The sequence below is a fragment of the Pristiophorus japonicus genome, chromosome 1, assembly GCF_044704955.1.
Source record: "Pristiophorus japonicus isolate sPriJap1 chromosome 1, sPriJap1.hap1, whole genome shotgun sequence".
NCBI classification, from domain to species: domain Eukaryota; kingdom Metazoa; phylum Chordata; class Chondrichthyes; family Pristiophoridae; genus Pristiophorus; species Pristiophorus japonicus.
This window is the reverse complement of record NC_091977.1, coordinates 371,891,964-371,918,188: the sequence shown is the minus strand read 5'-3', so window position 1 is coordinate 371,918,188 and position 26,225 is coordinate 371,891,964. Positions and strand designations below refer to the sequence as shown.

General features: G+C 45.7%; 1 long non-coding RNA gene across 1 annotated transcript in view; it reads right to left on the bottom strand.

The window, feature by feature from the left end:
* The window catches only part of LOC139273826 (uncharacterized), a 152,471-nt gene that overhangs the window by 63,650 nt on the left and 62,596 nt on the right, over positions 1 to 26,225 (bottom strand). The window lies entirely within an intron of this gene.

The window sequence follows — 26,225 nt, the reverse complement described above, 5'->3', positions numbered from 1 at the left end:
GGGATAGGAGCAGCACCTGGGGTGGGGAACCATTCTGACGGGATAGGAGCAGCACCTGGGGTGGGGAACCATTCTGATGGGATAGGAGCAGCACCTGGGGTGGGGAACCATTCTGACGGGATAGGAGCAGCACCGGGGGTGGGGGCGGGGGGCCTTTTGGCCTGGGATAGGAGCGGCACCTCCTAATGTGAAGAGGCATGGGACAGAAACAGAAAGGTGCTTGTGCAATTTGTTGTTGTTATTTATATAATGAGCTGCCCAGAGGCAGTCAAGGATGATGGAAAGCAGTTCCTTCAAATTAAACATAGAGCTCAGTTGAAACAACTAACAGCAGTTGTGCCTGTTTATTCTTGCTGTAATGGAATGGCACCGGGAGCGGGGGACCTTTTGGCCCAGTCTAGGAGCGGCACCAGGGTTTTACAATTGCTTATGTCTTGTGAATGTTTCACTTTCCAGCCTCAGCCCTTTAGTATGTCCCTCGTTACCCTGGCAACCAGTTTTTTGGCGCAGATCTTAAGCTCCACCCACAGAGCTGAAAGACAATCTGCGCTACACCAAATTCAAAATTTATTACGCCGAAACTTGCAACTTTTTTTTGGCGCAGTCGGCCACTAAAAATTCGGATGTACTTTTACAACTGCGCCAAAAATCGGCAATGTGGAAAATAGGCCCCATTGCTTCTCCACCTCTCTGTCCTCTTGAAAGCTTTCTCAAAGCCCTTCTTTTTGACCAGGATTTCAGTTACCTCCACTTGCACTCCCTAATCTTTCCCTCTATGGTTCGCCATCTGTTTCCCTATCTATTTCTATATGTCACATGCATTGAAAGATTTGTAGGTTAAAGACACTATCCAAATGAAAGTAGCAGTAGCAGTAATACGGAAGCTCTCTGAATTTGTGCTCATATGAGGAGAGGATGTGCACTCTATGTTGGGCAGAAATAAACTTTACCTGTGTAGATTTCACAGAGCCTAGTATAGAGACTCTTATACATGGTGATGGGTTTCTGCATATCAGACACCCTTACTAACTGATAAGTATTCAGAAAGTGCAGAGTGGCTAAAATGAACCCAATAATGTCATTAATTGCTTTCATGACACTTTCAGCAAACCGTTACTGCTCTTTCAAATGCAAATTGGTTCCTGGGAACCTATATCAACAGCAAATGAATGTCTTGCTATTGAACTTTCTTCAGATCTCACGGGGTCAGTAGTGGAATTATTGAAATCCAGATACTCACCTCCTTACTTTTATTTGTTATATCTTGATGGTACACATTGCTTTTGCTCTTGATCCAGTCCATGGATTTATCAAGATGCTACTGTTTAAAGTTTCCGTAACTGATTTTTTCCAAAGCAGTAAGCTAGAAGATAACCATTATAGTTTTTGAGTAATCTGACAGCTATTTGCACAGAAGGATTGCTTTAGAAAAGGCAGTTTCTTCCTAAAGTGTACAGTTCTTATCTACTACTTATTCCACAGGTGGAGTTTGTTATTAACTACTTTTGTCTGCATTCATCAAAATGCAGTGGTTAAAGTGCAATTTATTAAGAAGGGCTACACACCACCCCCTTGATGCTTGTGTAGCTTTGAACTCAACCCTCCAATGGTTGACCCTACCTTTAGCTTTTGATATTGCCCGCACAACCTTGAGAGCTTGAGCACAGAGTTTGGAAACGGAGATGGGTAAATCGAAATTGGAGTGGATTTCAAGCAGGGTGGAAGAAGTTGGTGATAGTAGGAATTGGTGGAGGGGAGGAATGTGGTTTCCCACATTCAACTCAAAAGGAAGACTCCGAGTTAAGTATCTAGAAATAGTTTCTTTGGGCTAGATTTTACACTTTTGTTCATATTTCCGGCGTGGGCAGAAAAAATGGGTTTTCAGATCGCCGGCTTCTTGCCCATTCTCAAAGCACCTAGTCTCCGTTTTTGAAATTGGGCGTTACCGCGAGTGATATGAAATGTGCGGTAGCATTAAAGCTCGCTGACTTTCTGCCGTAAAATGTCGCCATCCTTAGCAACAACATGGCAACACTCGATTCCCGTGATTCAGGAGGTCAAGGGTCATCATGACGTGCAGAAGAGGAGACAGAGAGAGAGGGAGCTGAGAGTGAGTGAAGGCGTGAATGGGTGTGGTGTGGCTGCTTTGGGAGGAAAGAGGGAGACTTTAGAGCTTTACAGCAAATAGGGAAACTAAAATTAGCTGTTACCAGCCACATATTTGCCCAAATTTGGCCTATAATGGAGGGAGAGGAGGAGCAAGCTGTGGAGACTGATGCTGGAAAGAGCAGTGAGGTAGGAGATGAGCACATTGGAGAGCGCAAAAGAGCGTGGAGGTTCTCAGATGAGACAAATGCCTCCCTCCTGCAGGAGGTCGAGTAATGCTGGGGTGATTTGACACAGGGAGGGCGTGGGAAGCCACCCCAAAGGCCTACCAGAAGATATGTGCCAAGATAGCATAGGTGGTCTCGTCGGCATCAACGAGGTGCGTGAGGGCAACCAGTGCCGCAAACGATGGAACGACCTTGTGGGTTCCGCAAGAGTAAGTATTACATTTATTTACATGTACTTATGTATTTATATAATTTGATTTGTAACAATCATGAGTGACTATCAGCAGATGTGAGGTCTTTCACTTTTACCGGGAATGTTATACTCAAAGCCTGTGGTCATGGTGCACGTCTTTAGGAAAAGAATGATAATTATCATAATAATCATGATTACATCTGTTGGTTATGTGTTGTATCAGTCTCTGTGACAGTACCTAGCAATGAAATCGTGCAATTATGTCATGCCATGTCGTCCTGTCACCTTGTACAGAAGAAACTATTGACGATGAAGTCCATGCAGAGGTGAACGGGTGGAGGGCCACCAGTCCCCAGCGACATCACTGAGACGGAAGAGCATGTGCTCACACTCGTGCGGAAGCACCCCCAGATAGCCATGGAAACATCTGCAGACCTTGAAGTGATGCCACGTGAGTAAAGCTTACACCATTGCGTGATGTAAAGTCAATAGATGCCACACCCACTCATACCCGAACAATCATATATGATAGATGATTTGTAAAATTGTCCTAGAAATAATGCTGGACTAATGAAAATCATTGCAATGCAAATGTGTTGATGGTCATGAAATGTGATGTCTGTGATGATTTTGATAGTGGTGGTGCTTTTATTGTGCATATGCTGTGTGGACTCACCTTGTGACCCTAGCACCCACTTCTCCTCTAATAACCTAATTTGTGTTTTGCAGCTCAGCAAGTAGCGCGGCCCACAGTCAAGATCACAGAGGCCAGAAGGTGCAGGCACGGGGCCGGACTCGCTGGACGATCCAACATCTGGTGCTAAGGAGCTCAGATTCTCGCCCGTCAATCCACTGGGTCTGTTCTCTACAGATGAGAGCGCAGACTTCGAGGAACCTGCATCGCCACGCTCCAGAAGGCATTCCGTCCCAAGGCCATCTAGTGGTCCTCCGGTCATTCCCGCCTCCACTCTGGATGTACTGGCCCCAGACACCTCGCCACAGGGTACCCCATTTGTTCCCAGGGTGGCGTCGACCCCGCGGAGGCCTCGTGGACGTGGCAGGTCTGGTCCACGAGCGCCACATGAGAGCGGAGAGATGGTACAGTTGTCCAGGAGGACTGTAGACATTAGTGACCAGCTCATCGAAGCATTGGGGGGCATATCCCGACAGCTGGCCACCATGACTGAGTACATCCCGCAGATGGCGGAGGCCGTGGAGGCGATAGCCAGGAACACTGCTGGCACAGACCCCCAGTGGTCCCAGAGTGCGGCATCCACTCAGCATGTTGCCCCCTCAGCATCCCCCGCTCCTGTACGCGTGCAACTACAGCCTCTGCCTTCATCCCCCCCAAATGAGGTACTACCTGTGGAGCTTCTCGGCCAGGTGCCGTGGAGCGAGAAGGGGAAGGGGTAGAGGTGGGAAGAAGAAGGGGAGGGGGGAAGGAAAGTGAGGTGCATGTCCGCAGGTGGTGGCTTTGTTATATCTCCATCTGGGTGTATGCAATTTGTTGTAATGTATGGGAGGAGGGGACAACCCTCCTGCTTTGCAATTGTATTCTGTGTTGCTGGACATGTTGAACATTTGATTGATGTCAATGGTCGAAAAAGTGGGGTGTGGGCGGGGGTTGGGTGTTTTTGCCCATGATACTTATGATTTCAGACCAATGTTGGTATAAAAATGTTTTTATTGAACATAACCTTGTTGCGCATTGTCTCAGATAGCTGGACCGTTATACACTGGTGATTCCTTAACATGAAAGGGTTAAATAAAACTTAACTTCAATCAACGTAAATTTTAACTGGCACCAAGGTGAAGGCACCATTGATGTCTGAGCTGCATACACACAGCAGTGTGTCGGCGTTGTCACTCACACCAACGTTGTTTCAGGCAAATCATTCAGATATCAGCTCCTCACGTAAGAGTCTTGCAGCTATGTAGCCAACATGAGCCCTTTCTGGAGGGTGTCATGGGCATGGTTGCATAGCCAGCCTGATTGTCTGGCACTAGGTCAGCGTCCAGCCCCTCATCGTCCTCTTCTTCTCTCTCCTGAGGTGGAGCATCAGTGCCTTCTGGTAATTTTTGTCCCCTCCTGATAGCCAGATTGTGCAGCATGGAGCACACGACCACGAATTTACTTACTTGCTCAGGGGTATTGTAGCTCCCCTCTTGAGTGGTCCAGACATCTGAAGCCCCACTTAAGCACAGTAATAGTTTTGTAGACCACATTACGTGTGCCTCTGTGGCTCTGGTTGTATCGCTTCTCGTCCTCGGTGTGGGTGTCACGCAGGGGGGTCATCAGCCAGGTGGCTAGGCCATATCAGTTATCACCAAGCATCCAGCATTGTCCTTGTGGCTAACTCTTAAAGATGTCAGAGACAGCACTCTCACTGCCATTATGATCTGGTTGTGGTCGACAACTAGTTGGACCTTCAGGGAGTGAAATCCTTTTCTGTTACGAAAATAATCCGGGTCCTGAGAAGGTGCCCGCATGGCGATGTGAATGCACTGTATAGCTCCCTGCACTCTGGGGAACTTAGCAATGTGGTAGAATGCTCCAGCCCTGTCAGTCTGAGCCTCCGTGGTCATGGGGAAGCTGATAAAGTCCATCCTTCTCGCGTACAGGGCCTCCGTGACCTGTCTAATGCAGCAATGGGTGGCATGGTGAGACAGAGGGCAAATCTCGACCGCGGAGGCCCGAAAGGAACCGGATGTGTAGAAAGGCAGTGCCGCAATGATCTTGACCTCGACCGACACTGAAGTCCAGATGATCGGCTGCATATGTGGTCTGATAAGCTCACATATTTCATTGATCAACACCTTGTGGAAGCGCAGTCTCCGTAGGCAGGTGTGGTTGAACACGAGGTAAGACTTCTTTTCCCTGTATATGCGAGGTATGTATGGTCTGGCCCTCCTCCTCATTCTTGCATGTCTTAAATTGGGGACATAATGATGTGCATCACACATTGAGCTTTCTGCACTCTGCAGCATCTGCGTATTAATCGATGCAGGCTGAGAAATGGCTGCCACCATTGCAATGAAAGTATAATAGCGATTGATCAGCAGTAATAATTTCCTCACTAAAATACACCTAGAATAAACCCCCAATAGTCCAGAGTCTGCAAATATGTCTGTTGAGATGGTCACTTCACCTGAGAAGAACTCCATAGTCAATCCAAACTCCCCCGAAGTTGAAGCAGCCTTTTGAATGAAGCAACCTGCGACTTTAAAAATGGCAGCCACATCGCTGGCTTTAGTTCAGAACAGTTCCACTTTTTCTGGGTGTTTTTTTGGGCGAGCGCTATTGTGGGCGATATGTGTGCGAGGTGGTGAAAGTGACGGTGGGCGATCTCCTGGGCGTTAGTTTCGCCAAATATGCTCTTTACGACAAAAAAAAATGGGCGGGTGGTATTATTGAATCTCGCCGTTAATTCCATGTGGAAAGTAATGCTGGCGATATTATGGCTGTTGATTTCTCCCATTCTGATGATTCCGCCCCAAAAAAGTGGGTGGCCGGTATTATTTTTTTTCGGCGTTACGCACATGAGGACAGTAACGATCGGCGAAAAGTTTCTGAAAAATGCCCGTCAGTTTCCAATTTGTGGCTAACTGGGCGATATATAGGCATTATACGTCATTTCAGCGGTAAAATAGATGTTAAATGGGCGTTAAGCATGCAAACAACAAAGAAACTCTAGCCCTTTGTGTTTAGTATCTCTGTGGTTCTTGAATAAATTTTTGTATTTTTTCTCTCTAAGTTTAGACAGTGGGTTAAACTAAAGTTTAGTTAGTAGTCTATAAAATAAAGGCATGACATGGCACCTCAGTTCCATTGACTGCACATCCTGTGCCATGTGGGAAGCCCAGGATGCTCCTTGTGTCCTGGTGGGGAGCAGATTGTGAGTAGGAGGAAGGTCGGAAAAGCAACATTGATAAGAGATTCGACAGTATGGGGAACACACAGGTGTTTCTGAGGCCGCAGACATGACTTAAGGGTGGTATGTTGCCTCCCTGGTGCTAGGGTCAAGGATGTCACTAAGCGGCTGCAGGACATTCTGAGGGGAGTGGGTGAACAACATGAAGTTGTGGTCCATATCGGTACCAATGACATAGGTAGAAAGAAGGATGAGATCCTGCAGGCAGATTTTAGGAAGTGAGGAAAGAGATTAATAAGCTGGAACTCAAAGGTAGCAATCTCCGAATTACTCCTGGTACCACGCGCGAGCGAGTACAGGAATAGGAGGATAGATCAGATGAATGAGTGGCTGGAGAGATGGTGCAGCAGGGAGGGCTTTAGATTCCTGAGGCATTGGGACCGGTTCTGGGGGAGGCGAGACCTGTACAAGCCGGATGGGTTGCACCTCAACAGGGCCGAGACCAATCCTCACGGGGAGGTTTGCTAGTGCTGTTAGGGAGGGTTTAAACTGGTTTGGCAGGGGTTGGAAATCTGAAAGTAGATTCAGAAGGGAGATAAGCAAAGCTGGAAATGGAAGGCATTAAATTAGGAAGTGAGTTTGGAAGGCAGAAGAAACAAAGGCTAGAAAATAGACAACAAAGGGGTTTGGCAGTACTTAATAGTATATACTTCAATTCAAGGAGTCCAGTAAATAAGACAGATGAGCTGAGGGCACAGATAGACTCATGGGAGTACGATATTATAGCTATTACATGGCTGAAAGAAGGGCAGCAATGGCAGCTCAACATTCCTGGTTCAAGGGTTTTCAGATGAGATAGAGAGGGGGATAACAAAATAAGGGGTTGTAATATTGGTTAAAGAAACAATTACAGCTGTAAGGAGGGATGATATGTTAGAAGAATCATCAAATTATGCCATATGGTTTGAACTGAACAACAAAAAAGTGGCAATTACATTGCTGGGAGTGTACTTTATACCCCCAAATAGTCAGATTGAGAATGAAGAGCAAATATGTAAGCAAACTTCTGAGAAGTACACAATAGGACAGTAATATATAAATAAAGGAGACTACAAAGATATGAAAGCAGAGTTAGCTGAAGTGGACTGGGAAAATAGATTAAAGTGTAAGATGGTTGATGAGCAGTGGCAGACATTGAAGGAGATATTTCATAACATAGAAACAAAGAAACATAGAAAATAGGTGCAGGAGTAGGCCATTCGGCCCTTCAAGCCTGCACCACCATTCAATAAGATCATGGCTGATCATTCACCTCAGTACCCCTTTCCTGCTTTCTCTCCATACACCTTGATCCCTTTAGCCGTAAGGGCCATATCTCACTCCCTCTTGAATATATTCAATGAATTGGCATCAACAACTCTCTGCGGTAGAGAATTCCACAGGTTAACAACTCTCTAAGTGAAGAAGTTTCTCCTCATCTTAGTCCTAAATGGCTTACCCATTATCCTTAGAGTGCGTCCCCTGGTTTTGGATTCCTCAACATCGGGAACATTCTTCCTGCATCTAACCTGTCCAGTCCCGTCAGAATGCTATGGGATCACCTCTCATTCTTCTAAACTCCAGTGAATACAGGCCCAGTCGATCTAGTCTCTCCTTATATTTCAGTCCTGCCATCCCGGCAATCAGTCTGGTGAATCTGCGCTGCACTCCCTCAATAGCAAGCACATCCTTCCTCAGATTAGGAAACCAAAACTAATGCAATATTCCAGGTGAGGCCTCACCAAGGCCCTGTACAACTGCAGTAAGACCTCTCTGCTCCTATACTCAAATCCCTTAGCTATGAAGGCCAACATACCATTTGCCTTCTTCACCGCCTGCTGAACCTGCATGCTAACTTTCAATGACTGATGTACCGTGACACCCAGATCTCGCTGCAACTCCCCTTTTCCTAATCTGCCGCCATTCAGATAATATTCTGCCTTCGTGGTTTACCACCAAAGTGGATAACCTCACATTTATTCACATTATACTGCATCTGCCATGCATTTGCCCACTCACCTAACCTGTCCAAGGCACCCTGCAGCCTCTTAGCATCCTCCTCACAGCTCATGCTGCCACCCAGCTTAGTGTCATCTGCAAACTTGGAGATATTACACTCAATTCCTTCATCTAAATCATTGATGTATATTGTAAATAGCTGGGGTCCCAGCATTGAACCCTGCGGCACCCCGCTAGTCACTGCCTCCCATTCCGAAAATTACCCGTTTATCCCGACTCTCTGCTTCCTGTCTGCCAACCAGTTCTCTATCCACGTCAGTACATTACCCCCCAATACCATGTGCTTTAATTTTGCACACTAATCTCTTGTGTGGGACCTTGTCAAAAGCCTTTTGAAAGTCCAAATACACCACATCCACTGGTTCTCCCTTGTCCACTCTACTAATTACATCCTCAAAAAATTCTAGAAGATTTATCAAGCATGATTTCCCTTTCATAAATCCATGCTGACTTGAACCAATCCTGTCACTGCTTTCCAAATGCTCTGCTATTTCATCTTTAATAATTGATTCCAACATTTTCCCCTTTACTGATGTCAGGCTAACGGGGAATAATTCCCCGTTTTCTCTCTCCCTCCTTTTTTAAAAAATGGTGTTACATTAGTTACCCTCCAGTCCATAGGAACTGATCCAGAGTCAATAGACTGTTGGAAAATAATCTCCAATGCATCCACTATTTCTAGGGCCACTTCCTTAAGTACTCTGGGATGCAGATTATCAGGCCCTGGGGATTTATCGGCCTTCAATCCCATCAATTTCCCTAACACAATTTCCTGACTTATAAGGATTTCCTTCAGTTCCTCCTTCTCACTAGACCTTCAGTCCCCTAATATTTCCAGAAGATTATTTGTGTCTTCTTTAGTCAAGACAGAACCAAAGTATTTGTTCAATTGGTCTGCCATTTCCTTGTTCCCCATTATAAATTCACCTGAATCTGACAGCAAGGGACCTACATTTGTCGTCAATAATCTTTTTCTCTTCACATATCCATAGAAGCTTTTGCAGTCAGTTTTTATGTTTCCAGCAAGCTTACTCTCAAACTCTATTTTCCCCCTCCTAATTAAACCCTTTGTCCTCCTCTGCTGAATTCTAAATTTTTCCCAGTCCACAGGTTTGCTGCTTTTTCTGGCCAATGTATGTGCCTCTTCCTTGGATTTAACATTATCCTTAATTTCTATTGTTAGCCACGGTTGAGCCACCTTCCCCATTTTATTTTTATTCCTGACAGGGATGTACAATTGTTGAAGTTCATCCATGTGATCTTTAAATATTTGCCATTACCTATCCACCGTCAACCCTTTAAGTATAATTCGCCAATCTATTCTAATCAATTCACGTCTCATACCATCGAAGTTACCTTTCCTTAAGTTCAGGACTCTAGTCTCTGAATTAACTGTGTCAACTCTCCATCTTAGTGAAGAATTCTACCATTTTATGGTCACTCTTCCCCAAGGGGCCTTGCACAACAACATTGCTAATTAGTCCTTTCTCATTACTCATCACCCAGTCTAGGATGGCCAGCCCTCTAGCTGGTACCTCAACATATTGGTCTAGAAAACCATCCCTTATACACTCCAGTAAATCCTCCTCCACCGTATTGCTACCAGTTTGGTTAACCAAATCTATATGTCGATTAAAGTCGCCCATGATAACTGCTGTACCTTTATTGCATGCATCCCTAATTTCTTGTTTGATGCTGACCCCAACCTCACTACTACTGTTTGGTGGTCTGTACATAACTCCCACTAGCGTTTTCTGCCCTTTGGTATTCCGCAGCTCTACCCATACAGATTCCACATCATCCAAGCTAATGTCCTTCTTGACTATTGCGTTAATTTCCTCTTTAACCAGTAACGCTATCCCACCTCCTTTTCCTTTCTGTCCAACCTTCCTGAATGTTGATTATCCCTGGATATCGAGTACCCAGCCTTGGTCACCCTGGAGCCATGTCTCCGTAATCCCAATTATATCATATTCGTTAATAACTGCCTGCGCAATTAATTCATCCACCCTATTACGAATACTCCTCGCATTGAGGCACAGAACCTTCAGCCTTGTCTTTTTAACACTTTGCCCCTTTAGAATTTTGCTGTAATGTGGCCCTTTTTGATTTTTGTCTTCTGTTTCTCTGCCTTCCACTTTTACTTTTCTTCTTTCTATCTTTTGCTTCTGCCCTCATTCTACTTCCGTCTGTCTTCCTGCTTAGGTTCCCATCCCCCTGCCATATTAGTTTAATCCCTCCCCAACAGCACTAGCAAACACCCCCCCTGGACATTCTCTCAACAAAAATATATTCCAATGAGAAGGAAAGACTTTAAGTGAAGGGATAGCCATCCATGGAAATAAAGGATGGTATCAAATTGAAAACAATGGCATACAAAGCGGCCAAGATTAGTGCGAGGCCAGCGGATTGGGAACTTTTAAAAACCAGCAAAGGACGACTAAAAATCAATAAAGAGAGGGAAGACAGATTATGAAAGTAAACTAGCAAGATATATAAAAACAGATAGTAACTTTCTACAGGTATATAAAAAGGAAGAGAGTGGCACAAGTAAATGTTGGTCCCTTAGAGGATGAGACTGGGGAATTAATAATGGGGAACAGGAAAATGGCAGAGACTTTGAACAAATATTTTGTATCAGTCTTCACGATAGAAGATGCTAAAAATATCCCAATAGTGGATAAGTAAGGGGCTAAAGGGAGGGAGGAACTTAAAACAATCACTGTCACTAAAGAAGAAGTAAGATAATGGGACTAAAGGTGAACAAGTGCCCTGAATCTGATGGCTTGCATGCTAGGGTTGTAAAGAAGTGGCTGCAGAGATCGTGGATGCATTGATTGTAATCTACCAAAATTCCTTGGATTCTGGGGAGGTCCCAGTGGATTGGAAAGCCGCAAATGTAACGCCCCTATTTAAAAAAGGAGGCAGACAAAAAGCAGGAAACTATAGACCAGTTAGCCTAACATCTGTCGTTGGGAAAATGCTGGAGTCCATTGTTAAGGAAGCAGTAGCAGGACATTTGGAAAAGCATCATTTAGTCAAGCAGAGTCAGCATGGTTTTATGAAAGGGAAATCATGTTTGACAAATTTGCTGGAATTCTTTGAGGATGTAACGAGTAGGGTAGATAAGGGGGAACCAGTGGATGTAGTTTATTTTGATTTCCAGAAGGCATTCGATAAGGTGCCATATAAAAGGTTACTGCACAAGATGAAAGTTCATAGGGTTGGGGAAATATATTAGCATGGATAGAGGATTGGCTATCGAACAGAAAACAGTCGGGATAAATGGGTATCATTTTCCGGTTGGCAAACAGTAACTAGTGGGGTGCCACGAGGATCTGTGCTGGGGCCTCCATTATTTACGATCTATATTAATGATTAGGATGAAGGGACCAAGTGTAATTTAGCCAAGTTTGCTGATGATACAAAGGTGGGTGGGAAAGCAAGTTGTGAGGAGGACACAACAAATCTGCAAAGGGATACAGACAGGCTAAGTGAGTGGGCAAAAATTTGGTAGATGGAGTATAATGTGGGAAAGTGTGAGGTTATGCACTTTGGCAGAAAAAATAAAAAAGCAACTTATTATTTAAATGAAGAAAAATTACAAAATGCTGCAGTACAGAGGGACCTGGGAGTCCTTGTGCATGAAACACAAAAAGTTAGTATGCAGGTACAGCAACTAATCAGGAAGGCAAATAGAATGTTGGCCTTTATTACAAGCGGGATGGAATATAAAAGCAGAGAAGTCTTGCTACAACTGTACAGGGTATTGGTGAGGTCTCCGTATATATACACCGAGAGTACTGCGTACAGTTTTGGTCTCCTTATTTAAGGAGGAATATACTTACATTGGAGGCAGTTCAGAGACGGTTCACTCAGTTGATTCCTGAGATGAAGGGTTTGTCTTATGAAGAAAGGTTGAGCAGGTTGGGCCTGTACTCATTGGAGTTCAGAAGAATGAGCGGTGATCTTACTGAGATAAGATAATGAGAGGGCTCGACAAGGTGGATGCAGAGAGGATATTTCCACATAGGGGAAACTAAAACTAAGGGACATAGTCTTAGAATAAGGGGGCAACCCATTTAAAACTGAGATGAGGAGGAATTTTTTCTCTTGGAGGGTTATAAATGTGTGGAATTCTCTGCCCCAGAGAGCTGTGGAAGCTGGGTCATTCAATATATTTAAGGCGGAGATAGACAGATTTTTGAGCGAGAAGGGAGTAAAGGTTTATGAGGAGCGGGCAGGGAAGTGGAACTGAGTCCATGATCAGATCAGCCATGATCTTATTGAATGGCGGAGCAGGCTCGAGGGGCCAAATGGCCTACTCCTGCTCCTATTTCTTACATTCTTAATAGTAAAGAATTTCAACCACCCGAACATTAACTGGGATAGAATTAGTGTAAAAGGTATAGAGGCTGCAGAATTCTTAAAACTTTTAAAGAACTTTTTAAGCCAGTATATAGCTAGCCCAACAAGAGAGGCGGCGGTTCTGGAGGTCATGCAGACGAGCGTTTCCCACTGGTTAAGCTCTGCTGGCACTAGTTATGCGCCACCTTTCCCTGCAAGAGCAAGGGAAGTGTGTCATTGAGTGTGGTGCAATGTGTTTTAGGTGATGTGCCGGTCATGGTTGAATACTTGACAGTGTGTTCAAGCTGTGAAATATGGATATGTGGCTTGCAGCAGTGGTAAGTGTCTGTGGGTGAGGTTAAGTTATGAAAGTAATGCGTGAGACGTGTTTGGTAAAGATTGTTGATAGGTGAGTGATCGGGGTATGGTGCATTGAGCTGTGTGTGAGGCTATTGGTTCAGATGGTAGGATACGGCATTTGAAGATGAATTCACTGACCTTGACTACTCGTGTGAGGTCATTGAACTTCTTTCTGCACTGAATCCAGGTTCACGGGGCTGTACAGCTGGCAGTTACCACACTAAATGGTCAGTTGCCTGGAGGGCCACCTGGCTCCTGTGGTAAGAGGACCTCTCTCCTGCAGTTGACCTTCTCGACCAAGGCCTCCAGTGCTGCATTTGAAAACCTAGGTGCACGCTCTCTTCCCTGCTGTGCCATGATTATCACTTTCTTCTCCAATGTTCTCCCAACCACTTCAATCACCTGTTGCAGGCAGAAGGCTTTAAGTAGTGCAGACGAACTTTAAGTGGAACTAGCCTTGCATGATCTTGGACCCCCTATTGAGCATTCAGCCACTCAGCAGTGTGTTCAGCGCTGGGCTGAACGCCATAATTATGCTAATCAGCAGGAAGTCCTTCAAACGGGCGCAAGTTAATCACACATCACATTCCTCGGGCCCGTTTTCGGGTCTCATCCAATTTCTTGGCTGTAGTATTTGAAATATTTTTATTTAGTAAAGATGAGGACATGAAGGGTAGAAAAATCAGAACCGTGAAAGTAAAAGAAGTCCTAAATTTGTGATCAAGCGCTTGACTCCATAGCGAGTTACATTGTTAATTTATACTTGTTTTGCAATAACAAAGCAAGTCCAGGGTGAAAGGTTAACTCAGGGGCCAGCTCTGATTGCTTCAATTGTGGCTGGGTTTACGAATAACGACCGGGACTTGCAGGGTGTCGCAGCATCCTAGCAATCTGTCCTCCAATGACTCCAACAGGTTGCTAGGCATGTTGAGGTGCTATCCCAGGGGAGTGACAGTGGGTCAGTAGAGCAGGATCTTGCTGTCCTCTCTCAGGATGACAGCATTCCTGTTCCCACCACTGACACTCTGCCATTGCCCTTGCCTCTGCCACTCAGCCAGCCCAGACTGCTGCTGCCCATGCCGAGGTGGTGCAGTCTACAACCGGGCCTTCTGGGGCCACAGCTGCTCGAGGTCATCCTGCAAGACCATCTACAGGCCATATGAAGTCTCCCATATGGAAACTCAGCAGCCTTCCACCAACCATGCTGCAGCCACAGGGTGAGCACTTCATAGGAGTACCAGAATATGAAAAGGCACACGAACGACAGGCGCTAAGGGATTGCACAAGGGTGATTAGTTAATATTTGTGCTGTAAATATGTGTTCAGTAATTTTTGATAAATTAATCCATTTTGTTTGAAATCTTTTGCGGTGCCGCTCATTTCAGTTTTGTGACCAGGAAGACGCTGTGATATTCTATGACAGAGGGATGGTATGATGGAGATGTGCTGAGCAACGGGGATGTTACATCTTTAGATGCTCTGATAATGACTCCACGAGGCAATGTGTTGTACTTGAACTGTAGTGGCCTTAGTCCTTTATTTGATAACTCCAGAGTGAGGATCACACCTGGTGGCCTGCCTTTTATACTAGGCCAGGCACACCTGTACACTAACCTGCAATTCTCCCACTGCGGTGCCCTCTGGTGGCACACCTTGTAATAGTACAAGCAGTAACCATGTAGGATACATGATATCACTCTCCCCCAAGCCTTAGTACAAATCGCCTCTGCATTGACTGTGCTCTGGGCTTAGCTCTATCTGGTTGACCCTTGGCGGGTCGTTTCTATCTTTGATGAGTGGTTGGTGTTTCGTTGTCAGTTAAGCGCTAGTAGTTTCTGTTTGTGTGTCCATGACCACTCCATTCTCGCCCCCCCCCCCCCACATATAGACTATGCCGGATACATTACATACATATACATTCAAATTCAGAAAAAAAAATTGCATTAACATCATTACATTTGTGGTTCAGTTGTGAGGCAAGTACATTCGACTGGTGAGATACATTCTTGATACGTACTGGGAATCGGTACGGGTGTCAGCACAAGTGCGTAAGGGACAAGCTAGTTCCAGAACTTCTGGATGGTGTCCAGGTAGTCTGGTGGCAGCACGGTGCCTAGTGCTGGCAGTGGGAACCCGGTTGACTCAAGTTGCCTGCTCTCAGGGTTTTTGCCATTGCTCCTAGCGTCGGGCAGGTTCACAGATGCCTGTGACCTCCCTGTCCTTTCTTTGTACCCTGGGTTGCTGCTGCTCCCTGAGGAGCTGTTGTCTAGCAGTGCACAGGGAACTGCTGACTTGCTTGCCTGGGCGTTGTTTGGTTTGCGATCCTGGCGGGTCCCGGTCCCATTTGGGAGAATCGTAGCGGGTGACCCTTTGTTCCCGGGTATGGCCTTGGTGGTGATGGGGTCTGGGGGCTGCGTCTTGGCACAGTTTGCTCTTTCAGGCTCGTAGCGGTTGGTGCCATCAGGTGCCTGAGAGGTGGAGCCGGTCAGGGGCAGGGTATCGATACCGGTGTCGTTTCCCCCCTGAGATCGCTTGCTCTGCCACTCGTATGTATTGGCTGCTTGTGGCCACACTCCATGGTGCATAACTCTGGTCCCAGGGATGCAGGCTACAGCATTGGGTAGTTCGCTGGACCTGTGTGCACCCGATGGGTGTCTGCCCACTGCATTGACTGTATGCAGTTGAAATCCTACATCGCACAATTTTTCATCACTCATTGTAAATAACCTGTAGCTCCGATCGCGATCACACGCCTTTTCTTTGCTTATTGCATGTACACAACGCTGATCATCAATTAAACATTTTACATCTAACTCACAGTTGCTAGTACATTGAGACTTTTCTTTGCTTATTGCATGTACACAACTCTGATCATCAATTGCACATTTTACATCTATCTCACAGTTGCTCTTACATTGATTGAAAATGTGGAACTGTCCCTTTAAGTGTGGTGGGTTGCAGGCCTCCTTTAAGAGAGCCTTGCCATCTTTACTCCAATCCTCTTCTCCGTTTGGTGCAACGTTGCTCCACCAATGCAGCACCTCGTGGTCTGGCCGTGGCCATCTTTTTCTTCAGTGCTTCACCTCGTGGTTTGGACACCATCTTTCCTCCATCCACAATGTCGACTGCGGTGATCCTCTTCTCCCCGGGTTCTGCCACTGAAGCTGGAAAGTCGCCTTTGGATCTGATTTTCTTCCTCCGGAGTCCTGCCACTGGAGCCTGGAAGGTGCGTTCGGGTCGTCTCAGTTGGATCATCTCCACGCAGTCGTGCTGAGCGGTCTGTGCCTCGGGTGCTGTGCTGGTCTGCTCTCTGGCGCTGGGTCCACCCTCAGGTGAGGGCTTGCTTTGCCTCTGAGCTCGGAGGACGTTGATCGCTGGAGGAATGAAGTCTTCCCAACTCCAATGGATCTTCTCCATCCACCTTCTTCCGAGTAGCGTTGGTCCATCACCTGCAACAATCCAGAGGTAACTTGTGCACCGTGCCATCATGGAGTACCTTTACATCCGCACTACCAACAACTGGGATAAGTTCATTGGTGTAGGTGCGCAGCTTTTCCTGAACCGGGACCAACTTGGGTCGTTCAGCTTCATTGTCCCATAGCCTCTCAAAGGCTTCTTGATTCATTAATGACTGGCTTGCCCCTGTGTCCACTTCCATGAAGACTGGAATGCCATTTATCTTGACTTCCATCCTCAACGGGGAACACTCGGTGGTGCAGGTAAACATGCTATATACCTCATCGTGGGGCTGAGCTGCCTCTCTGCTTATCGTTTCATAATCTGCGCTGGATTCATGGCCATCTGCAGACTCTTCATCAACACAGTGAGTCATATTTCTTTTACACATTCGCTGGAGGTGGCCCTTTGTGCTGCAGCCTTTACACACATAGTCTTTAAAGCAGCACTGGTGAGCCCTGTGATTCCTTCCGCAAAGCCAGCCTGGAGCTACTCGATTAGCCCCTCTCGGCGGACTCTGAGTTAAGGGATTCGGGGGCCTGTTCTCTCTTCTCTGAGAAGGTTCACGTTCTACAGTCCAGCCTCTAAAAGGCACAACTCTGTGCACAGTACTTGCTGGGTTTGAATCCTGAGGATGAGTCATCTGCCTAGAGCCGCAGGTCGAGGTCATGAATGCCTGGCTCACAGAGATGGCCTTCTGCAGTGTGACTGTGGTGTCCGCAGACAGTAGCTTATGAGGAAGGCCCTCATGACTGATTCCAATGGCACAGATGTCCTGCAGCGCTTCGGTGAGGTGGTTGCCGAAATCACATGGTGCCGCCAGCCTCCTGAGGTCTGCAGCATATTTCGCGATTTCCTGGCCTTCGGGTCGTCAGTTGGTGTAAAATCGGTGTCTGGCTTTCTTTGGGCTTGAGTTGCTCTTGGATCAGTGTTATGAGCTCCTCATACATCTTAGTCATTGTCTTCGCTGGTGCCAGCAAGTCCCTGATGAGGCCATAGACAGTGGGCCCACAACTGGTTAGCAGGATAGCTCTGCACTTATCAGCCAGAGTGGCCGGATTGTCGCCTGCCAGGTCGTTTGCTGTGAAGAAATGTTCGAGCCTCTCCACAAAGGCATCCCAATCATCACTATCGGCGAACTGCTGCAACGTACCAAGGGTAGCCATTTTCGCGTGAAAGTCTGTAATCTTGTTGCCAATTGTTATGTCTTTAGATGCTCTGATAATGACTCCACGAGGCAATGTGTTGTACTTGAACTGTAGTGACCTTAGTCCTTTATTTGATAACTCCAGAGTGAGGATCACACCTGGTGGCCTGCCTTTTATACTAGGCCAGGCACGCCTGTACAGATAACCTGCAAGTCTCCCACTGAGGTGCCCTCTGGTGGCACACCTTGTAATAGTACAAGCAGTAACCATGTAGGATACATGGCAGGGGATCTGGGGTTTCATTCACTGGAATTGGAGTCTGATGAGCTGTTCACGGACAGCCCATTCAGAAGGGGGACTGGCTGCCTGCCTCATTCCTCCCTCCCTCCTCATCCTCTTCATGAATAGATCCTGCAATCCCTGGTGGCAAGGGCTGTGCCCTCATGATGGCCATGTTGTGAAGCATGCAGCGGGACACTATGAAATTAGACACCCACTCCACTGAGGGCTCTTCCCAAGTGATCAAGGTAGCGGAACCGTTGCTTCACTAGCCCGATGATTTTCCTGGTGGAAGCATGGCTCCAGAGTAAGTCAGTTAGGTAAGATTTTTTTTAGGTCAGTTTTTTTTTCAAAATGAAGAGTCCCCAGACACTTACGCCAGTTTCGGCCATTTATGCCACTTTGGCCACCAAAAACTTACTCCAAATCGACTAAAGTCAGCAGATGTGGCCAGCTCTGAAAAACCTTGCGGGCTGTGAAGAAAAAGCAGTGCACATTTGGCAGACATTAGGGCATGGATAGGGGAGGGGAGGGAACTGGAGAGGACCCCAACAACCAAGCACCAAACATTGCAAGGAAATGCTCAAACAATTAAAATACTAATAAAAATGAAGTAAATCCTACCGGAGAAATGCGAACTGCTGGTAGCGATGTTACGGGGGTGGGGGGCGGGGGGCGTAGCCAGAGAGAGAGAGAGCGAGAGAGAGAGATGCTGGTATACAAAACACTCTTTTACCCCCCCCAAAACACTCTTTCTCCACCCCCCCCACCCAAAATTCTCCTCCCTGACGTCACGATCTGCTTCATTTCCATGATTTTTGCTATCGCTTCTATCGCTCCAAAATGGCGGCCGTCACGGGACCCGACCTAGTTGATTGAAGAGCGGCGGCAGCTGCTTTTTCACTCGATTGTGGCATTAACAGGTGAAAATAAACCCCTGAATTTCTAGGCCAAAGTTTTTACATCCGAGGTATACTGATAGAAACCATTGAATAGTTTTGTTTCCCTACTGCAGTTAACACTTGTTAAGCAAAGCTTTTTATGATGCTATAAAAGCAACTCTAATGTTGTGAATTTCCTTGTAAAATTATAAAGAAGCTTTTGCATGTCTTCTAAAGAACTAAACTTGATTTTTAATAAATATAACACTAATAGGTGGGGCAGTGAGTCAGTGCAATTCCCAGTAACTCCAGCACCTGGCTTTGAATTTGCTTCAAACTGTGGGTGAAAGTTCTTTCTAATCGGCTGTGAGAATCTACATAAAATGAGTTTGACAAGCTCCACCCAATTCTTAGTTGAGTGGATCCACAGCACAAAACTACTGACAATTTGATACTAAATTGATATTTTGACTTCATAAGGCACCAAAAGATAGAACTTACATTTATATAGTGACTTTCATCACATCCCAAAACGCATAATAGCCATCAGTGCTTTTAAAGAGTAGTCACTGTTGTAATATAGGGAAATGTGACAATCAATTTGCACACAGCACGGTCCCATAAACAACAATGAGAAAACAACAAGATAATCTGTTTAATGAAGTGGATTGAGGGATAAATATTGGCCAGGACACTTCCAAACTCTCCTGCTCTTCTTCAAATAGTACCTGTTGTATATGTAAACCTGTAAATACAAAATGTAACCACCAGAGGGCTCATCCCCTGGAGTCCCAAGGGATCCCACAATCCTTTGGGAGCACAGGTACATAAGGAAGCCTCACAGGCTGGACAGGCACTCTGGAGACCTGTAATAAAGGACTACGGTCACACATTACTTTGACCTTACAGTATCTGGTCAAACTCTTTATTCAATACATAACAACTGGCGATGAGATACAGATGTCGAACCCCAAAGGAAAAATTGCAGAGAGCCATGTGCATTCTGGAGAAATTTTCAGAGGGAGATGATTGGGAAACCTTTGTGGAGCGACTCGACCAATACTTCGTGGCCAACGAGCTGGAAGGAGAAGTGAACGCTGCCAAACGAAGGACGATTCTCCTCACCGTTTGCTGGGCACCAACGTATGGTCTCATGAAAAATCTGCTTGCTCCAGCAAAACCCACAGAGAAGTCATACGATGATTTGTGCATACTGTCCGGGAGCATTTAAACCTGAAGGAAAGCGTTCTGACGGCGAGGTACCGGTTCTAAACGTACAAGAGGTCTGAAGGCCAGGAAGTGGCGAGCTATGTCGCCGAGCTAAGGCGCCTTGCAGGACATTGCAAATTTGAAGGACACTTGGAGCACATGCTCCGGGACTTGTCTGTACTTGGCATTGGCCATGAAGTAATACTTCACAAACTTTTGACTGTAGAGACCCCAACCTTGAGTAAAGCCATCGGGATAGCCCAGGCGTTCATCGCCACCAGTGACAATACCAAACAAATCTCTCAGCACACGAGTGCTGTTGCGAGTACTGTGAACAAAGTAATGTTGTTTTCGTATCGCAACATACAGGGCAGGACGCACATGCCTGCAGCTGCACATTCGCAGATGTCTCAGAGTCTATCTTCAAGGGTGGTGAATGCAAGGCCATTAATACCTTGTTGGCGCTGCGGAAGTGATCATCGCTTCCATTTATGCCGCTTCAAAGGATACGTTTGCAAGGGCTATGGAACAATGGGACACCTCCAACATATGAGCAGGCGAGCTGCAAACCCTGCTAATCCTGCAAACCACTATGTTGCAGAGGAGGACAGATCCACGGTGGATCACGACGAACCAGAGTCTCAGGCTGAGGAGGCAGAGGTAAATGGGGTACACACATTTACCACAAAGTGTCCCCCGATAATGCTGAAGGTTGAATTAAATGGACTCACGGTGTCAATGGAGCTGGACACGGGCACGAGCCAATCCATAATCAGCAAAAAGACTTTTGATAAACTGTGGTGCAGCAAGATCTCAAGGCCAGTCCTGACTCCAATTCGTACTAAACTGAGAACTTACACTAAGGAACTGATTCCCGTAATCAGCAGTGCTACCGTAAAGGTCTCCTATGATGGAGCAGTGCACAAATTACCACTCTGGGTGGCATCGGGCGATGGCCCCACGCTGTTCGGCAGGAGCTGGCTGGGAAAGATACGCTGGAACTGGGACGACGTCTGAGCGCTCTCATCCGTCGATGACACTTCATGTGCCCAGGTCTTTAACAAGTTCCCCTCGCTGTTCGAACCAGGCATCGGGAAGTTCCTAGGAGCAAAAGTGCAGATCCATTTGATTCGGGGGGCGCGACCCATCCATCACAAGGCGAGAGCAGTACCGTACATGATGAGAGGGAGGGTGGAGCTTGAGCTGGAGCAGCTGCAACGAGAGGGCATCATTTCGCCGATCGAATTCAACGAGTGGGTCAGTCCAATTGTTCCATTCCTCAAGGAAGACGGCACCGTCAGAATCTGTGGTGATTATAAAGTAACTATCAAACGTTACTACCTGCAGGATCAATACCCATTACCAAAGGCAGACGACCTATTTGCGACATTGCTGGAAGGAAATACGCTCACGAAGCTGGATTTGACCTCGGCCTACATGACGCAGGAGCTGGCGGATTCATCGAAAGGCCTCACCTGCATCAACACGCACAAAGGTCTCTTCATTTACAACAGATGCCGTTTGGGATTCGATCAGCTGCGGCGATATTCCAGAGGAACATGGAAAGCTTGCTGAAATTGGTCCCACGCACCGTGGTCTTCCATGACGGCATCTTGGTTACAGGTCGGGACACCGTCGAGCATCTGCAGAACCTGGAAGAGGTCCTTAGTCATCTAAATTGTGAGGGGCTCAGGTTAAACCGCTCAGGTTGAAGTGCGTTTTCCTGGCACCTGAAGTGGCATTCCTGGGGAGAAGAATCGCGGCGGATGGCATCAGGCCCACCGATTCGAAGATGGAGGCAATCAAGAACTCACCGAGACCACAGAACGTGACGGAGCTGCGGTCGTTTCTTGGACTCTTGAACTACTTTGGTAACTTTTTACCGGGTCTAAGCACACTGTTAGAACCACTGCACTCTTTACTGCGTAAAAGAGATGAATGGGTGAAAGAATGCAAAATTCACAAGAAACCCCCCCTGTGTTTGGGCTCATTTGAAATGAAATTTAATTTGGGACTATCTACCGAAAAGTTTGGAACTCTAAAGTGCTTATGGAAGAAACTACAAACTTTAATAGAATTATGAACTTTTACAAGACAAATTCAAGCCTGTGGGCGGACTTAGGGAACAAAAGAAGCCCACTTGATTATTGGAACTGTCTGGGTGTGAGGACTGAGTTAACCTGTCTGGAAGAATGAATATTTGAAAATCTTTCTCCACAAGAGACATTACCATCACAAAATCATCCAGAGGTAGCTCCCCATCAACATAGGTCTGGATAAAACCATTTCAGCATATACATCACAAAGAGGCCCAATCCAGCCTGTATGCGAAAGACTAAGCACAAAAGGACATTGCAATTGCCAAACTAATATTTACACCAGGAAACAGTTTTCAAACATCAACCCACCCAAGACATATCAACTTTTAACGAGCCTGACAAAATATTACAAGGAAGAACCAAACCCGCCAAAATTATACAAAGGATTTTGAAGAGATTTGGTGGCAAGATTAGAAACACTGAAATCGTATAACTGCCCCTGTTTTCAACAGAGGTTAGAGAGGGGAGAGAGGTGGTTTCTACTACCTCATCAAGAGGGGAGAGAGGTGGTTGCTACTACCTCATCAAGAGGGGAGAGAGGTGGTTGCTACTACCTCATCAAGACAAAGAGAGAAACCAACACGACAGTTGTAAACTAACTTCTCCAGCCTCGAAGTCTTGAAGTCCTGAAGGAAGGAAGAACATCACCATCTACCATTAACTATCAAAAGGATTGGTAATCTTTAGTCCCTGCCTACCCTGGAGTCTAACCTAGCTAGAATTAGGTATTGGGAGGTGGGAGGTATAATTTTACTGCAACCCCCTTTGAATGAGTAGTGTACGGTACTTTATTAGAGTGATTATAAGTTTGACCTTGTACCTTTCCTTGTATTGTTTTTTATTAGAGTGGATATAAGTTTGACTTTGTACCTTTCCTTGTACTGTCCTTTATTAGAGTGATTGTAAGTTTGGCCTTGTATTTTCTTATTAGAGTAATAAGCCTGTATTACTTTGACTGTAATAAAACCAAAGTTCTTTGCATCAAACCAGTCCTTTGCACTTTTGTCACACCCCTCAAATAAATCCAGAGTACAGAACCTAAGGGATGGGAGCGATTCGAAACCACTCAAGTTGGTCAGAAGGGAAACTAACCCCCTCATAGAGACCACACACAACCCCTTACAAACTGGCGACCGCGGTAGACGGGGTGTGATGTAGAGAGTGCTGGTTTGGGGCAAAAAACCAAAATGGAAGAGAGGATTTCCTCCTATGTGTATAAGAAAGTGAATGTAACTAAGGAATGGGTGCTTAGTCTATTGCGCACTGAGCGTCCAGCTGACGCTGCAGCCCAGTGAACAACAAGCAAAGATCACAAAGAAGCAGTAGAGAAAGCAATTTGGTTGGTCTGTCTACAGCGACAGGTCCAACTCCTGGACAGAATGAATGAAACATTACAGGCAGAGTTATGGGAATGCGCAGAGAACTAACAGGAAAGGGTTATGTCAGAAGAAAGATTATCAGGAGAACTCCGTAAGCTAAAACAGGAAAGGACCCAAATAATGGGAAGGTTTAACAACAGTCAGGACTATTTTCAATGCCAGATTACCGAGGCCAAAAGTAATGAACAGTCACTGAGGGAGGAAAGCACTCGCCTCACCCTACAAGTAAAAGAGCTCCAGAAAAGATTAAAAGATGTGCAAGCAGCGTATAAAGTAGCTAGCACTAATGGGTTTGAATCGGGAGACCAGGGCCCCTGCCAGCAACAAATTAAAAGTTTAAACCTTGCTCTGTCCAAGGCAAAAGGCAAGGTATGCCTAATAAGCCCAGGTACGCCCCAGGTAAACCTGGAAGAGAAGGAAGAAACTACTTGGCCACTACCTGTGTCACCGGTGACTACACCGGTTCAGCAACAGGAGGGGCAAATCAGTTGTGGGACGGACAGGGATAATGAACCACCACCACCTGTGGCACCGAGTTTCAGCTCGGCTTGGCTGCAGGGAGGAGAGAGAGGTGAGCCAGAACAGGGAGAGCCAGAACCAGGGCCAATGTGCCCGGTCCGGCAATAGAAGTTTGGCCCGCCCACCCTTAATGGGGGTCCAGGGCTCCTGGAAAGTCAGTTTGTGGTCCCCCGCACTCCCCACTGTGATATCTTCACAGAGCACAGCACACACAGCTTCCTAAAATGCAGGCTGCTCTCTCGGAACTCTCCGGAAAGCTGCCTGTTGTTTAATGATTAACTATGCAGCTGCAGTACACAATATGTCCACATCCACAGTGTGGAGCTACAAGCATTAGACATTACACTTCTCCCTCCCTAATGAAAAAGCCATCATAACAAACATCATAAATAACTTTCATTTTTATACATATTTACAAATTTAACTTTACCACTTGTTTTCAGTTTTGAAGAGGATACCTTCGCTCTCGAACAGAACCTTTCAAACATGGTTTTGATTTCACACTCATTTGACGCTCATCCTGGGGAACATTTTCCTCCATGGAATTTCCTTGATTTTCATTTGCACTCACTCTAACTTCAGGCTCTTTGTTTACCTGACTCGGACTCAGACTTTCATTCTGATTCTCTCCTGGATTTATTTCCAGTACATTGGATTTAGAATTTGCTACTGGTATATCAAAACTATCTGAAAAGCCAGAAATAATTGAATCATTCCCACCTTCCACTCCTTCCATGTCTGTAGGTAAAATATGATCAATATGAACAAATCTAATCTGTTTATTATCAAACATCTTTACCAAATATATGCGAGGACCACATATCTTCACCATTCTTCCTAGTAGCCACTTTAACCATTTATGGTGATGGTTCTTCACTCTCACCTTCTGGTTTAATTTCACACTTCTCTCCTTATTGGGTGTAACTTGTGATGGGGAAGGCAATCTAGACATTGCATCAGCATTACTGTGATTAGCTGATCGTCTGTATTCAATATCATATGTATATGCTGACAAAATCAAAGCCCATCTCTGCATTCGGGCTGCAGCTAATGTTGGAACTGGGGACTTTGGATGGAGGATTGTTGTTAGGGGCTTATGGTCCGTAACAATGGTAAACTTACGACCATACAAGTATTTGTGAAACTTCTTGACCCCAAAAATTAATGCCAAAGCTTCCCTTTCAATTTGCGCATAATTTTTCTCACTGGCACTGAGAGTGCATGAAGCAAAAGCAATTGGTCTCTCCTCCCACTACTTAATACATGAGAGATTACTGCCCCAACTCCATACGGAGAGGCATCACATGCTAGCTTAATCACCTTAGATATGTCATAGTGAACTAACATGATGCTCTCTACCAATTTGTTTTTACACTCCTTGAATGCTGTGTTGCATTCTTTTGACCACTTCCACTGGACCTGTTTTTTCAAAAGTTCATTCAGTGGATGTAATAATGTAACTAAATTTGGTAGGAACTTCCCATAATAGTTCAAAAGATCCAAGAATGAACGAAGTTCAGTGACATTCCTGGGAGTGGGTGCATTTCTAATTGCATCCAATTTTTCCATGGTTGGATGTAAACCATCTTTGTCTACTCTGTACCCTAAGTACTCCACTGAGTTTTTAAATAACTCACACTTACGAGCAGACACTCGTATTCTGTGCTTCTCTAGCCGTTTGAGGACTTAATTCAATATGTTATTATGAATTTGCCTATTTGGTGCTGAAATTAGTATGTCATCCAAATAACATACTACCCCTTCAATACCTTGCAAAATCTGGTTTATCACCCCTTGGAATATGGCAGGGGCGGAAGACACTCCAAATGGTAGCCTATTAAACTGATATAGGCCTAAATGGGTATTTATAGTCAAACATGACTTGGACTCCTCATCTAGTTCAAGCTGTAAGTAGGCATTTGTAAGATCCAGTTTTGAGAAGATCTGACCACCTGTCAGTGTTGTGAACAAATCTTCTATGTTCGGCAATGTATTTGGGACATTACCCTCTAGAACCTGGTTTACGGTTACCTTATAATCACCACACAATCTTACCTTACCATCAGACTTATGTACAACAACAATGGGTGTA